At 42.5% G+C, this 16574-nt stretch overlaps 1 long non-coding RNA gene across 1 annotated transcript; it reads right to left on the bottom strand.

Annotated features, from left to right (window-relative positions):
* Positions 1 to 6481: 6481 nt before the first annotated feature.
* On the bottom strand, positions 6482 to 7221 carry LOC308667733. The gene is made up of 3 exons (XR_014026355.1): positions 7183 to 7221; positions 6619 to 6699; positions 6482 to 6512 (listed from the first exon to the last, which is right to left on the bottom strand). It is a non-coding gene; the product is annotated as an uncharacterized lncRNA (long non-coding RNA).
* Positions 7222 to 16574: the final 9353 nt, after the last annotated feature.

Here is a 16574-nt window from a genome sequence, read left to right on the forward strand (position 1 = left end):
GGCACGTCTTGGCTGGGCCTTGCAGGATCCGGGCCAGGCACCTCTGCTCACCCTCAGCAGCTCCCGGCAAAGTAGCTCGCATGCGAAACAAGCCCGGCAGAGGAGCCGGTGTGTGAAAGAAGCCCGGCAGAGGAGCCGGAGCGGCTCCACTGCTGGGGGCGCGTCTTGGCTGGGCCTTGCAGGATCCGGGCCAGGCACCTCTGCTCACCCTCAGCAGCTCCCGGCAAAGTAGCTCGCACGAGAAACAAGCCCAGCAGAGGAGCCGGTGTGTGAAAGAAGCCCGGCAGAGGAGCCGGAGCGGCTCCACTGCTGGGGGCGCGTCTTGGCTGGGCCTTGCAGGATCCAGGCCAGGCACCTCTGCTCACCCTCAGCAGCTCCTGGCAAAGTAGCTCGCATGCGAAACAAGCCCGGCAGAGGAGCCGGTGTGTGAAAGAAGCCCGGCAGAGGAGCCGGAGCGGCTCCACTGCTGGGGGCGCGTCTTGGCTGGGCCTTGCAGGATCCGGGCCAGGCACCTCTGCTCACCCTCAGCAGCTCCCGGCAAAGTAGCTCGCACGAGAAACAAGCCCAGCAGAGGAGCCGGTGTGTGAAAGAAGCCCGGCAGAGGAGCCGGAGCGGCTCCACTGCTGGGGGCGCGTCTTGGCTGGGCCTTGCAGGATCCGGGCCAGGCACCTCTGCTCACCCTCAGCAGCTCCCGGCAAAGTAGCTCGCATGCGAAACAAGCCCGGCAGAGGAGCCGGTGTGTGAAAGAAGCCCGGCAGAGGAGCCGGAGCGGCTCCACTGCTGGGGGCGCGTCTTGGCTGGGCCTTGCAGGATCCGGGCCAGGCACCTCTGCTCACCCTCAGCAGCTCCTGGCAAAGTAGCTCGCATGCGAAACAAGCCCGGCAGAGGAGCCTGTGCATGAAAGAAGCCCGGCAGAGGAGCTGGAGCGGCTCCGCTGCTGGGGGCGCGTCTCGGCCAGGCCTTGCAGGATACGGGCCAGGCGCCTCTGCTTGCCGCTCCGGCTCCTCTGCCGGGCTTCTTTCACGTGCGAGCTACTTTGCCGGCCGCTGCTGAGGGAAGATCTCTGGAGAGGAGCATAAGGTGGCAGGGACGCTGCATGAGGGAAGGCTGCTCCAACAAGCCAGCATCCTTACCACGCATGAGTGGAAATGGGGAATCCCTTTCAAGAAGGGCCAGCCTCCCTCATGCAGGACTGGGAAGTGCTGCTCCCTGCCTCCTCTTGCTCCCCAGAGATCTGTCAAGGCAGAAGAAGGAACACACACACACACACACACACACACACACACACACACACACACACTCTCCAAGCTTGGAGACTAGGAGGCTATCTACATCTGAGCTAACAAACTACCAATCATGCCTGGGCTTGGGAAGAAGGCCCTTTCCATCCTCTGCACATGCTTGGCTGCAGATGTTTGGGGAGGTGAAGAGCTTGTGGGGCAATGAGATGTCCCCACATCATATTAGCTGGTGCAACTTGTTCTCTCCTGACCCAGGCATTTCGAGTAAGCTGCGCTGAGTGAGCAGCATTGAGCTGGCCACGCCCACTTGGTCACGCCCACCTGGCCACGCCCACCCGGCCCCCTGAGGGCAACCATAACGCTGATGTGGCCCTCAGTGAAATTGAGTTTGACACCCCTGTGTTAGACTTTGCTAAACTCAACTGGAGTCTAGTATTGTTTTGTGTCTAATGTAGAAAAACCATCAGTTTCCAGTAGAGGGCACCATCCTACAAAGTCACAGGAATGATTAGCAAGATCCAGCAAAACGATTGCTCTGTAGGACTAATCATGCCTTTAAAACAGGGCAAGCCTACTTTGGGGCAGGCCATGGAGGAAGGGGAACCACACAGCCAGCACTTGTGTGTCTTTAATAGGAGATTTGAGCTCCTTGAAAATTCACCATCTCTCCTGTTGGTGCTGTGGGCAAGAGCAAAGGGGAAAAGTGCAAATATAAAAAAGGAAAAAAAATAAAACCAATGAAGTGGAGAAATAATAAAGAAGTAAATCATTTAAAGAAAAAAACATTTTTTATTTTAAAGGATGCTGTTCTTGTTCACATTCATTGCTCTTTTGTCTCTGAATGGAGGCTTCTGCTTATCTCTGATGATTTCTCCAATCTCTAAATGTGTTGGATTTCATCTCCCATAATTTTCCAATTAGCCAGAAGCCCAATCCATGCAGAGGACACAGGTGGGAGAATCTGGCCTTGCAATGTATTATATACAGGGAAGGAAACATACAAGTAGTCCTTGACTTACAACTATTCATTTAGCAACCATTCAAAGTTACAACAACATTGGGGAAAAATGACTTATGACTAGTCTTCACATTTACAACCGTTGCAGCATAATCACCATGATTAAAATTCAGGTAGTTGGCAATCAGCATATATTTACAACAGTTGTTAAAAGCCTGGCATCATGTGATTACCAAATGGAGCCTTCCCAGCCAGCAAGCAAAATCAATAGGTGAAGTTGGATTCACTTAACAACTATGTGATTCACTCAAGAACTGCAGTGATTTACTTATCAACCTGTGGCAAAAAAAACCTGGGCACAACTCCTGCTTAGCAACTGAAATACTGGTGCCAATTGTGGTCGTAAATCAAGGACTAGCTGTACATATCCAGCAGCAAAGATGAACCCTACAAAGTAAAACTCAAACACCAAATTCATGAATATGAAAAATACTTTTATTATAGGGTTACAATAACAGAATCGTACAAGTCTGAATGTGTCTCCACTCCCTGTGTTTATCCGAAGGAGAACTAAGGAGTGTCCAGTCTAAGACTTTTTCTCCACCCCATTCTTCCTATGGGCTGAGATTTCTGTTATCTGACCATTGCCTGGACTGTGTCTCTTCCTCTTCTTTTTCAAGGTTATTCTCAGAGCCCATTACACCAAGGTTATTCCAAGGTATGCTAGTCCTTGCTATATGAAACAGATAGCATTGCTGTGAAAAGGATAACAGTGCCACATACAAAAACATGTCAGAAACCACCAATAGACTATTACAACCATGTGGCATCACCATAGGACTCAAACCAACTAAGGTCCTCCAAAACATTTTAAATAAACCAAAAGACCCAGCAACCCCGGAAGAAAAGAAAAAAGTACCCGGCCACTATGTAGAACAAACAGTCCATGAATACCAGCTAACAGTCAAAAGACATGATGAAAACCCCTTAATTTCCCAGCATGTGGATAGACTTAACCATAGTTTCAAATGGGAAACTGTGAGCATCCTAGAGCAGGGGTGTCAAACTGCCAGCCCGCGGGCTGGATGCGTCATCCCAAAACCACGCCCACCCCATTCCCGGCAATGGAGAAAAAGCTCTGATATGTTGCACGACGTCATGTGACATTGCGAGTTTGACCTGTCTGTCCTAGAGCAAGCCAAATCCAAGAGAATTCCTGGAAGCCTGGCACTCAGACAAATCAGCCATCAACAGGCACATAGATATAAACAAGAACATCTACATACCATGCAAGAGACAATCAAAAGGCAAAAGGGAAACAAAAAGACCAAAACAACTTGCCAGCATTCATTACCCACATAGCAGAGCGTAACACCAAGATTAACACCAGATTAACAATCAAGACATAAACAAAATCCCACTCAAGGAACTACCAACCCAGACAAACAACTTAACAATAAACAACAGCCTAACCAAGGAATCACCAAGGCCACTCCCACCCAACACTGAGAGGACAAGCAATTAGACTATAAACAGAGAGAAAGAGAGCTCAATCCCTTTCTAACACTGATGATGTTGGGTAGTTGTTTAATGAAACTTCTGCAAGGAAACAACAAACTCAGAGAGCACCAAGCACCAGAATCTGAGGGCAGCTTGATACAGAAAATATATTCTTTCCTATCCTATTGACCACTAAAGATTTTCATAACTCATAAAATAAACAAGGATTTCTTCTTCATTCCTTTCTGCTCTGCTCTCCCTTAATAGAAACAGTGTTTTTTACAGAAGTTGCCATTTCTTCTCCTTCCCCCAAATGTGGGTTCACCCATCACACTAAGCCATTTGTTTAACTAATTTATTGAATAAACTACATCGACAGATTTTCCATCATGCACTGAGCCACAATGGTTGCGTTCCACAACACTTTGAGTCAAAACCAAACAAATCAGATTATTTTAAGTGCCATGTAATAGACCAACTACCAATACTTCTGTAATAACTTTGGGTCTTAGTTTCCTTCACTTTTACTCTGAGATGTTTTGCAAATAGAAACAATTAGGTGGATACTAACAGTATTAATGAGGAAGTCAAGAGGTAGTCGTGACCATAATTGTGTCACATACAATATGTAGTGCATAAAAAGGGGGGCAGGGTTGTTATTCTGTTGCAACTGCCATCTTGATTTTTCTGACAAATGTTTTGGGAGTTTATTCTGAATCTTTGCAATCAGCATGAACATCTTCAGAATCTCACTATTCCTTAAAGACTCCATATTTTCAATCAATTGATTATTTGTGAAAATATTTATTTCCACCCAAGAGTGCTGGAATATATATGCACTTTTCTTTTTTTACTGTACTACTTTTCTTCCTGCTGCTGATTTCATGTAAGGTCCCAGTTTTGAATTCAGGCAAGGTGATTAAATGTGACTCATATATAAAATACTAGCACAAAATCATAGCTACTTATTAAAGTGCTGGTGTATTTTCTACGAGGAATGGAATACAAAATGCCATATTACTTGTATGGTTTACCAAGTAAAATTTCCACTTTAAAATGGAGAGTGTTTAAAAAGAATAATCAGCTTTGTGCAGTCCTCCCATGCACTCTTGAAAGAAAATCATTACAGCCCTTTGTAAGAGGTTCTTAATTTGCTAGTTTTAAGACTTGTTTTTCACAGAGGCTCAAAAAGAAGCAGGAACAGAATTCTACTCAGGGACGTGATTTTTATCATAAAAAGAACATTTCATCCATGCCACAATAGTATCACTGTGTCCTCAGACATGAATCCTACAGTTTCCAGAAAAGGGAGGGAGGGAGGGAGGGAGGGAGGGAGGGAGGGAGGGAGGGAGGAAGGAAGGAAGGAAGGAAGGAAGGAAGGAAGGAAGGAAGGAAGGAAGGAAGGAAGGAAGGAAGGAAGGAAGGAAGGAAGGAAATTTTTGTCTGTTAAATCCTGTTTAATTCTGTTTCATATATTAATTTTTTCTGCAACCTTTGGTACCACCACAATGTCACTTGACCATGTCATGTAGTGACAGCAGTCCTAACCGTTCCAGTTACTTTAGTTAGGTGAGGACTATGCGGGTTGTTAAACTGGGACCTTACATGACAGCGAGTTCTGTCTCACCCATTGACTTTACTTGTTGAAAACATCAGAAATTGCAATCTTGTGACTGAAATTTTACTCCCTTGGGAGACTTCTTGAATAAAGTGATTTTATACATGCAGGCTATGTGGACATTAAATGTGAATGTAGACAATGAAGGTTCACATTTGGTTGGAGTTGCTTTGGTTTTTAGAATACCTTTGATGTTAAACAAAGAAGATATTGTGTGTTATATGTGTACATCTACATACACATTTACCAACCTTTTTGATAATATAATTGCCTTGCCTATTTCCCAGAAGCTTTTCTCTTTCAAAATCCATGTGTTGTTTTCAGAACTTATAATAGTATTATGAAGAAATGCTTTTATAATTATTTATACCAATGTTTTTAATTCTAAGCGTCTTAATAATAGTTTCAAATAGGCTCACAAATCTTTAGCAAAAGAAAAGTGAATCTTATAGCCCTAGAAACATATGTAGGCTCTAGTTCTCTGTAAAAGACAAACCTTTGCATGCGAGAACCAATTTACTAATGTCTCCAGGCAGTCTTAGAGGAATTCATGGACAAAAAAGTAAGAATTATTAATGTAAAAGCCAAGTGAACAGACTATGAGATACTTTGCTAAGGGAAGATGCTGTTCTGGAAAATGAATCTACACATCAGTGTTGAATACTATAATCTATATGCTCTATATAAGAGCAAGCAGTTTGTTGAATGCTTTTATCTGTCTTCACTTAATATCCAATGCAAGCAAGAAGAACACAACCCAACAACTGTATTTCCAATTCATTCTATTTAACTCTCATCAGTATACAGACATAATGGGTGGGTGGGTGGGTGTGGGTGTGGGTGTGCAGATCTCTGCCTCCTTTAGGATATGTGAACTGTCTTCTCCTGCAAAGAAGTGTTTATCACTGTAACTCCAACTATATCTCACCTCTGTAAAGCCTTGAATCGGCAGGAGGGACATAAATTTAATACACAGCTGGCAGAATTCAATAACCTTGAGGATCCATTCCCTCAAGAGTATTTGGTTTAAAGTCAGCCCAGATAACTAGCCACATTTATATCTATAGGACCAGCAGAACCCAAGTCTTAACTCTGAGCAGATCTGAACAACTTTACCTGGCAGATGCCTTGCATAACTCTCACAGTGGCCTTTCAAGGGTTCCCATTAATCTTCTTACACAGAAAGGACCAAGTCCTGAAACAGAATTGTGGCAGCTCTCTGTGGATGCTCAAAGAGTGGAGAAATGTGTACATTTCATCATCCTTACAACCATAGGATAGATCTTAACACAAACTCTCACCTGTTCTTGGTCAGATTCATTCTTTGTCTTCCTCCAGTGCTCTATGTATCTCTTTATAGTGCTTCATCTCTTGAGGTCCTTCTGAAAAACAAAAGGTCATCCAAGATCCATACACATAGAGAATCTACATAGCCATAATCCAGTCCAAGGCCATTATCACTTGTTCATTCTCAGAAGTGATTAAGCCTCAGTCAAAGCATGCACCAGAGCTTCAGGAACTCCTGTAGCAAGGAGAGAACTCTAAAGCCATCAGCAGGGAGTGATCCATGCATGACATGTGACTGATAACAATATCTCCCAATGCCACATCACAATACTCCAATCCTGAGATCTAATGGGTGACACCCACTATAATTCTGGCCAGGTCCATGGTTGTCTTGATGGCAGGCCCAGTAAAGGCAAGTTGAAGTCCTCCAGGACCATATGCCTGGGGAAGTTCACTGCCACGTCAGCCCTAAAGTCAAGCAGCTCAGGCATGGAAGTCATTGTGGAGCAGGAAGGATGGTAGACAAGCAGCACCATGTGATCCTACAGTCCAATATCTGGTTATCTATAGAAAAGTACCTCTGGAAACCAACAGAGTCTCCCAGATGATAATCAGCTACACTTTCTCTTTGCCTGTCTTGGCTGATGCAAAGAAGGAAGTCCCGGGGACCTTGGAGAGACGGCAGTCAACCCAATCGGTCCAGGAGAAGCCTTCCAGAAACCAACAGGAGAAATGCTAGCCTAACTTCAGAGTCTAGCTCAAGCTGCAAGCAACCGAAGTCAAAAGCACTATTTTAAGCTGATTGTAAAGAGCGTGTTTGAATCTGGGTAAGAACATCGATTTTCTCTATCCTACTTATCAACTTTCCTGAAGAAAAAAAGATCCCAAGAATCAAAAAACCTCCGAAAGTGAAGGAGTGGAATTTTTGCCCCACCCTTTTACTAACGGAAGCAGCGAATTAAACCTTTTTGGAGGACCAAAACATATTGAAATGAAATGAAATGACTATAAAACCTAAATTTGGATAAGTTTGAAATTACTGAATGGTTAAGATTCTCATTTTAAAGGCAATTTGTTCATTTTGAAAATTTGAAAAATAAACCAGTGCTGACATCTATTGGTGGATGAAGACTATGACAGTTATGGCTTTCATGCTGGACTTGGCAAAATCTGGGAAAAACTAATCTCTACTTGTGACCTTCAAAGCTCTAATAATAGAGAACAGCTGTGACAAAAAAGAAAACAATCTGGGCTACAGACAAAGTGAGACTTACAAACTTCAGGGAACAAAAAAACTTTTTTGAACTTTCTGGATTACAAGTATCTGTTTAATTCTGACCCCAAAGCTATTTGCAGAGAAAAGAAAATTTGGATTCTTGGTCATCATGGAAAATCAGAGAATTATAGAAAGAACCTATCAAGAAAAAATAAATACTTTTCAAGAGAAGACATGATATGTTGCAACTAATTCAAATAACAATGATTTCAAACCACAAAGAAATCCAAAATAACTTTGAAAATATAAACCAATTCATCTCCAATTTAACTTTACAACAAAAAAACCCCAGGAAACAACAACAGAGAAGGAACAGATAAAACAAACAACTGAATACAAATTTGAGGATAGAGACTTAAAGATGGAATCTAACAAAACGAAGAAGTATGATTTAACCCAAGTGGAAAAATTTACAAGAAATACTGGATTTGGAAAAAACATCCTATACTTTAACACCACAAAACAAATTTGAGGATAAGAACTGAAGAGACAAAAAATGATAAGAGAAACAGAGAAAAAGAAAAAGATTTTCAACAACTCAAACGGGCAAATGCTCCTTACAAAGATATTGTACTTGACTTACCTTTTATATCTACAGTAACACAAGAATATGGAAAGATTCTTTGATTCAGCAGAACATATTGATTAAGAAAGGTACTGGGCAAAAGAAAAAAGGCTAAAGTGAAAATTAAGAAAATAGATGATGGGGCCTATCAGAGAGAATATTTAAAAAAGAAACACCTGTTCGAATATGGTTAAAGAAATAGAAAAATTTTGGATGTGAATTTGACTTTAAGAGGGAAGAGCCCCTCAAGTAACATAGTACTTTCTTTTTCTTCTTTTTTTAATTTTATTTCTTGATATGAGTAATATAAAAGAGTTGGAATGGTTTATATAAAGGAAATGTTTTAGATATCTAAAGGTGATTGACTTTAAGAAAATTGCAATGGATTAAAAAATGTTTTGAATAAGAGTTTTGAATAAGACTAGAGGACTAGATTTATTAAATGGAATGTTTAAAGATTAAATATATATTTTAATTATGGTAAAAAAGAATGAAAAAAATTGGAAATAAATATGTATTAGCTTATAGGAAATCGGGATTTTAAGTAGTATACTATCTTTTTATTTATTTTTTTATTCTTATTCTTATTTCTTTTTTAGTCTTATTTATTCCTTAAGAAAGGTAAAAGTATTGGATTGGCTTACATGAGAAAAAATAATTTAAATATTTAAATGTAATTAACTTTGAGAAAATCTTAACCAGTAAGAATGTTTTGGAACATTGTGGGGAAAAAATGTAAATGAGAACTGTAAACAGGATCTATGATGAGACAACCAGAATGACTAGATAAAAAAGGAATATTATATTGATGTGATTATCTGTAGAAATATTAGAAAACTTTTATACTCCATCATCATTCATTAAAACAACAAGAATCGTATTAACTTAAAGTTGGTAAAAGAGAACATTATGGGAAAAAGAGGAAATCAAGTAAAGTTATTATGTGGATTATAGATTATAGAAATCCATTGTTAGTGAATGTTTCTTAAATATAAACCCATACAACACACTGTTTACCAAATATTAAGGTGATTATGTTAAAAAATTAATAAAACATATTTTTTAAAAAAGATCCACCAATCAGGCTTTTTTTTGTAATTCTTTGTAATTAAGTCTGAGATGTTAGGTGGCTTGTCCAATTCTAAAACCCCAGAGCACTTTAGTCCCATGAGTTCTTGATTGCAGGCAAAGGGTATTTTTTGCAACTATTCCACTGCACCATTGTTGCTACTGTGTCATGCTATTGTTTGTAGTCAGTCTATGCCAGTGGTGGCGAACCTTTTAGAGACCGAGTGCCCAAATTGCAACCCAAAACCCACTTATGTATCACCAGGTGCTGGGTGGGCGTGGCCTGCTGGGTGGGCATGGTTATGGTGGTCATGACAGACTGGGTGGGTGTGGCCAGTGTGGGCATGGCCAGCTCGATGTTGTTCTGGCTGGTGGGGCAATGGACAGGAGGGCATCTTACTCAGCAGGTGGGAGGGCATGGGGGGAGGCTCCTGAGCTCCTTGTGCCTTCCACTGCCTGCCACGGCTCCGCTTGCCTGGCAGGATGGGGGCACACTCACGCACAGGGAGGCACATAGGGCTGCTGCCTCGATTTCCATGCTGTACCAGGACTGTGCTGGACTGGGCATGAAGCCTCCTCATGGCTTCTTCCCCCATGGACATCAGGAGAGCCCACCCCACCTACCACTCTTTCCAAGGTAGCTGCCGCCATCCTGCGCTCTCCAGCCTGTTGCCAGGCATGCCGGGATCCCTCCCTTTGGGCTGCCTCAGCCTTCCCCCCCCCCTCCAGGCAGGTGCTCTGCACCCATCCCCGGCCAGCCCTTCTCTTCCATCCTTCTGCTCTTGCGGGTGGACTGTGGCTTATCGAGCCAGGCGGTGCCTCTCCCTGGCACAGGAGCCAGGCAGCCATGGCTCTCACTCCCCTCCGGCCTCCATCTGCCCAAGGCCTGAGCTCGGCATGCCCAGCTGGCCAGCGACAGGCTGGAGAGCATGGGATGGCAGCAGGTGCCCCAGGATGAGCAGTAGGTGGGGTGGGTGCTTCCGATGTTCACGAGGGAAGAAGCGAGGTGACTTCCAGCCTAGCCCCAGCATGGCACAGAAAGTGAGGCAGGAGCCCCACGTGCGTCGGATCCAACCCTTGCAGAGCGCCCTTCCCCACCACCCCAACCTGGTTCCTTACCTCCATCCGGCTTGTTCTGCGGCCTCATGGCAGTGGCATTGGGTAGGAGGCAGCAAACAGAGCTTGCTGAGGATCAAGCACGCTTGCCGCCGCCACTACCACTGCCCTCGAAGCCAGTGATCAGCAGGGCCCCGTCACAGGAGGACTCGGGGGTACCAGGATCCAGCCCTACAAAGCCCACCTTCTTCTCACCCGAGCTGCCTGGATACACGCCCCCTTTGCATGACTTCTGCAGTGGCGGCGGAGCGAAGGCTTATCGCAGGCGCTAGCAGGACAGCTGCGCAGGGCAGAGGCGCTACCCGGGGCTGAAGCAGAGCTGGGCGGTACTGTGGCGGCTCCACTCCAGCCCTGGGCAGTGTTTCTGCCCTGCGTGGCTGCCTGTTGTGCCTGCGATTGGCTGCCAGCACCCACAATCTGCCTGGCCTCCCCTCCACCTGCTTTGTGCAGCTACTCCTGGGCCCCCTGCGCTTGCCATTAACCCTCCCACCACCATGCAGGGCAAGGTTGCCACCCCCACCCAGATGCCCTTGCCTCCCCCAAGCGTTTTTTTACTAACCTGCCTTGCAGCTGCATTCCGTTTCTCCGTTTGCTTCTCAGCCTTCACCACGTGTTTATGGGACTATCGGTTTAAAAAAAAAGTTCCATGAAACTTTTTAACTTCTCGCGAGATCTCGCAAGAAGTTAGAAAGTCTCATGGAACTTTTTGTCCCACAAACATGTGGCGAAAGCTGAGAAACAAATGGAGAAATGGAATGCAGCTGAAAGGCAGGTTAGTAAAAAAACACATGGGGGAGGCAAGGACATCTGGGCAGGGGCGGAAACCTTACCCTGCGTGGCTTCGGCAGGTGTCTGGCAGGGGGAGGGAAGCAACAGGCCCCGCCCCACCCCTCGCATGGAGTGCTGCTCCCCCCACCCCCCCACAGCACCTTTTTTCCAGCTCTGACCCAGATTCAAGGTGCTGGTGATGACCTATAAAGCCCTAAATGGCGAGGGTCCGGGATATCTGAGGGAACACCTGCTGCCAGCATCAAGCTCCCTTCGTCCAGTGCGCTCCCACAGGGAGGGTCTTCTCAGGGTGCCGCCGGTTAAAGATTGCCGGTGGGTAACACCCAGGGGTAGGGCCTTCTCAGTGGGCGCGCCTGCCCTCTGGAACCAGCTGCCCGCGGAGCTTAGGACTGCCCCCGACCTCCGTTCATTCCGCCGGGACCTGAAGACCTGGCTCTTCGAGCTCTCTGGCCCAGGCTGAGAATTTTAATTTTAACTGGGTTTTTTTATTTTTCTCTCAGGGACTGATTTAATCTTTTTAATTGTTTTAACTTTTGTATTGATTTTTCTTTTAAACACCCTGAAAACCGCCCTGAGTCCTTCGGGAAAGGGGGGTATATAAATCTAAAAAATAAATAAAATTAAAAAAAAAAAATTTCCTTCGCCGCTGTGTGGGACTGAAAATAAAGTTCAATCAAGCAATTCCAACTTTGCGAGTTCTTTTTTTCCCCCACAAGAAGTTGAAATTGATTGATTGAACTTTTTTTTTGCACACGGCGGCGGAGGCCTAGGACTGGGGCGACGGCATGTGTGCCCATAGAGAGGGCTCTGCATACCACCTGTGGCACGCGTGCTATAGGTTTGCCACCATGGGTCTATGCAATCTGCTCAAAAAGCCTGAGTGCGGTCTATGTAACTCTGTTACTATCTTTTCAATTCTGGATTATATGCACTTATTCTTAAGGCTTAGGCTTGTGCAGCCAGAATTAGCTTCTCTGTCTCTTTGTTCCATTTTCCTGCTCTTAAGACATGCCAGATCTTGTTGTCATCTGCTTCCTGCTATTATTTTTATGTACTAGCCAAGTAATCCTTTGCCTTACCATGTCTCTTTTCTACTCTTCGCTTGGCCTTTCAAGTAGGCCAGTTTGGTCTCTCCAATACTCAGTAAGCCTTCATGGTGTACTTAACTTTTGTGCATTTTCTTCACTGTCCTTCAGGTCTCATCTTCATCCTCTTCCTCCTCCTTACCCCTTCATCAGCCATTTATTTATTGCAACCACAGGCATCTCTGTATAGTGCTAAGTCAGGGATGTCATCAGGAAACCGCGCCCACCCCATTGCCGGCAATGGGAAAAAAGCTCCAATACATCGTGCGACATCACATGACATTGCGAGTTTGACATGTCTGTGCTAAGTGCAAAGTCCCAAGATATAAAATTTTTCGAATATGAAATTTTAAAAGCAAACATTCTATAAATTTAAAACATGCACACTAAAATCTTTAAAATGTCAGGTGTGTCATCATTACTTAGTTCTGGATGCTTATTCACTAGCCTTGAGAAGTCTCTTGAGCATTAATCATTTTAGTATTAAAGCATTTCCAACTCCTCCAGGTTATTGTCTACTTTTCAAACAAATGCCTCTAAGTGGGATTCAAGAGATATCGGAAATGTGAGTGTTGAGGGGGAAGGCATAGAAAGTGAGCGTACATTTATAACTTTTAAATGTAATTTATAAGCTTTTAAATTGATTCTTCATTACTAACACAACATTCTTCGTGACACAATTTAGTTTTTTCTTGGGTTGTACACTGTGAACTGTCTTGAGTCGACTGTGAGGATTATTCCTGGTAGATAAAATCACTCAAATTTGGCCTGTGTTGGACTCCAACTAAGCAAGAAAAAGGATCACTATATAAACTAAGGCACACCACTATATATTTGTCCAAAATATCAGAAAATATTTCATTCATGAATCTGGAGATGACTGGGACCAATTAATCAATTTAAAAGGTATCACTGCATATTCACATATGCTCTATTACAGGCTGTTAAACATTCATGGTCCTTCTTCTGGTCAAATTGTACACGTTTCAAGTGCAATTTAATAAAAAGGTTTATGTATCCATGGAAGTTACCCCCAACTTGAAGGAAACCTTACTCTTTTTAAGTATATATTTCAGTGTAGTAAAATGAGTTGCTTTGCATATTTCTCTGTCCAAATTCAAAACACCGTTACTTATCCATGACAACCAAATACCTTCATTATTCTAAAATGCATTTCCTATTCATATCATGATTTGAGCTATGTTTTTCCAACTGTTTTCTCAGACATTTCAAAATGGTGTTTTATTGCTTAATGGTAGTATTGTTGATATGTAACAGGGAGTAATTATAGGTGAACTATATAACTAGGCAGATCAAAGCTGTTCTGATAGTATAATTATTTCCACATTTTGGAAGAACATCACGTATAGAAAGTCAGATTAAACTTGTTCAACAAGACTTAATAGTATAGTCAGTCTGACATGCTGTCTTTTCAGAGACAAGTTTATAATTATTAAGCAGAAATTAAACTTAGTACAATAGTGAAAATTTGGGATCTCATTCTAATCCCCTGCAGATTCAAAATTATCGTATTACTGGTCAACATTCAAACATATCAGAATATTTAATACAGGCAGTCCTTGACTTACAACCACAATTGGGACCAAAATTTCCATTGCTAGGCAAGGTGGTTGTTAAGGGAGCCATGCCTGAGTTTACAACCTTTTTTGCCATGATTGGTGAGTGAATCATTCAGTTGTTAAGCAAATCCAGCTTCCCCCATTGACTTTGCTTGTCATAAGCTGGCTGGGAAGGTCACAAATGGTGATCACATGACTCTCCAATACACTGAAACCATCTAAATAAATGCCGGGTTTTGCCAGGTGCCAGAACTTTTCATCACACGACCATGGGAATGCTGCAACTGGCCACAGGTCACTTTTTTCAGTGCTGTTCTAACTTCAAACAGTCGCTAAATGAAAGTTGTATGTCAAGGACTACCAGAAAATAGAAGGTAATGTTTTAATGAGTAAAAATGCTTGGTATAGGACAGGGGTCGGCAACCTCGGCTCTTTTATGACTCGTGGACTTCAACTCCCAGAATTCCTGAGCCATAGCTGGCTCAGGAATTCTGGGAGTTGAAGTCCACGAGTCATAAAAGAGACGAGGTTGCCTACCCCTGGTATAGGAAAATGTTTAAAATACATTTAAACTTTCTACTGTAAGATCTTTTAAAGGCAGCTGTAGAAGAAAATCTAAATCACCCAGTTGCGTGTAATTTTCATCTTGATACCCATGCTAAACATGAGACCAGGTTGCACTGTGTATATCTCACACCCTAAAGATTAGTAAGTTGTTGGTTGCAAAACTTAAAAGTTATTCTTAAATATTTAATTGGATCAGTGCGAAATCCAAGAAAATGTGTACCCCTTTTTTAAACTCCTTCTTAGGAATGAATGGTTCACCATACTGCTGATCAACAGATATTGGCCAATATCCAGAGCAAACTTTGTAATGGACTTATAATTGCCCAGCTTAATTCTAGCATCAATAAACTTTTTTTTATTCATTATAAAATAAGGCAGCGACTCATTAAAATTAATGAAGACTTGTTTCTTGTTAACCTGGTCTGTGCTCTTGCTTGGTAATTGTTCAAAAAGAGCATCTTGTTGACCTAGTCATCGGTTGCAATTGTGATTACAGAGACACAAGTGTGTTCCCCCATTACCCTAAATGGTGCTTTGTTTTAAGAAATTAGATTCCAATAGAGGAGACTATATGTAGCTCAGAATTGAAGTGTGGAGTCTTTAGTGCTCTCAGAACTTGGTTGTCTGCTTGCAGATGTTTCATTACCCAACTAGGTAACATCATCAGTACTAATGAGTATGGGGTTTGCTACTTTTTATGTACAGTAGCTTGCCCTGCCAGTGTTGATGGGGGTGTGCTTTTCTCCTTGATAGGCACTTGATTAAGAAACTAGAATTAGCTACAGTTCCATTCCTAATATAAACCATGATTTACTAACTTACAGCAACGTGTCTTGACAAGTCATGCAAACAGGACTTATTTTTAATATTTTTTTAAAAATCATGCATTAATCTATAATATAATTTACTCCCACATGCTTCATACAAACATACCCCAAAGTTTTCTTTTTGTCCAAATGGTGAATCAGCAGCAATGCTACTAATTAATAATTGAAATAGGTTTTTTAGCCATGTGCTATACAAAAATAGTATAGGATTTCCAAATATAAACTACAACACCCATAGTTCTAGTGACTAGTAGCATCTTTTTTGTGATATACTGCTTTACTACTGCTAATAAAGGCTGTGGGGGGGAAAAGAAATCCAGCAACTTAATTTGTTTGTCTTTTATGTTTATTTCAGTGATTTATACTGTTTTATGTGTGTTATTGTTTTAATACACATCTTGTGTGTCTTCAAATTTCCTATTATTTGCTATCTTAAATATTTTCATAAAGGTAACTTATAAATTGTATTATTATGATGATTTAATCCACATTCTGAACCATCTCCCCCCCCTCCTTAATTCAAGCACAGGTTAGAATTGTAAAGCTTACAGCTCTGTGTGCTTGTTCATCTATAAACAGAAGAGCATTAATCTACTTAAACCATTTATTTGAATACTTTGTAGTTACTAAAGATGCACTAAACATAAGCATAAAAAAGAATATATTAAAGAACAATGAACATAGAGTAAAGAGAAAGAAAAATGATGATCTGAAGGCAGGACAAGAAGCAATGGATGGAAACTAACCAAGGAAAGAAGCAACCTAGAACAAAGGAGAAATTTCCTGACAGTTAGAACAATTAATCAGTGGAACAACCTGCCTCCAGAAGTTGTGAATGCTCCAACACTGGAAGTTTTTAAGAAGAGACTGGACAGCCATTTGCCTGAAATGGTATAGGGCAGGGATGTCAAACTCAATTTAGTTGAAGACCGCATCAGCATTATGGCTGCCCTCAAAGGGCCAGATGGGCATGGCATGGTATCTCTTCCCCACAAGCAAAGATATTTATTATGCTATAAGCCAGGGGTCTTCAAACTTGGCCCTTTTATGCTGGCTGAGGAATTCTGGGAGTTGAAGTCCACAAGTCATAAAAGGGC

This window comes from Vipera berus (assembly GCF_964194415.1).
Source record: "Vipera berus genome assembly, chromosome: 4".
NCBI lineage: Eukaryota > Metazoa > Chordata > Lepidosauria > Squamata > Viperidae > Vipera > Vipera berus.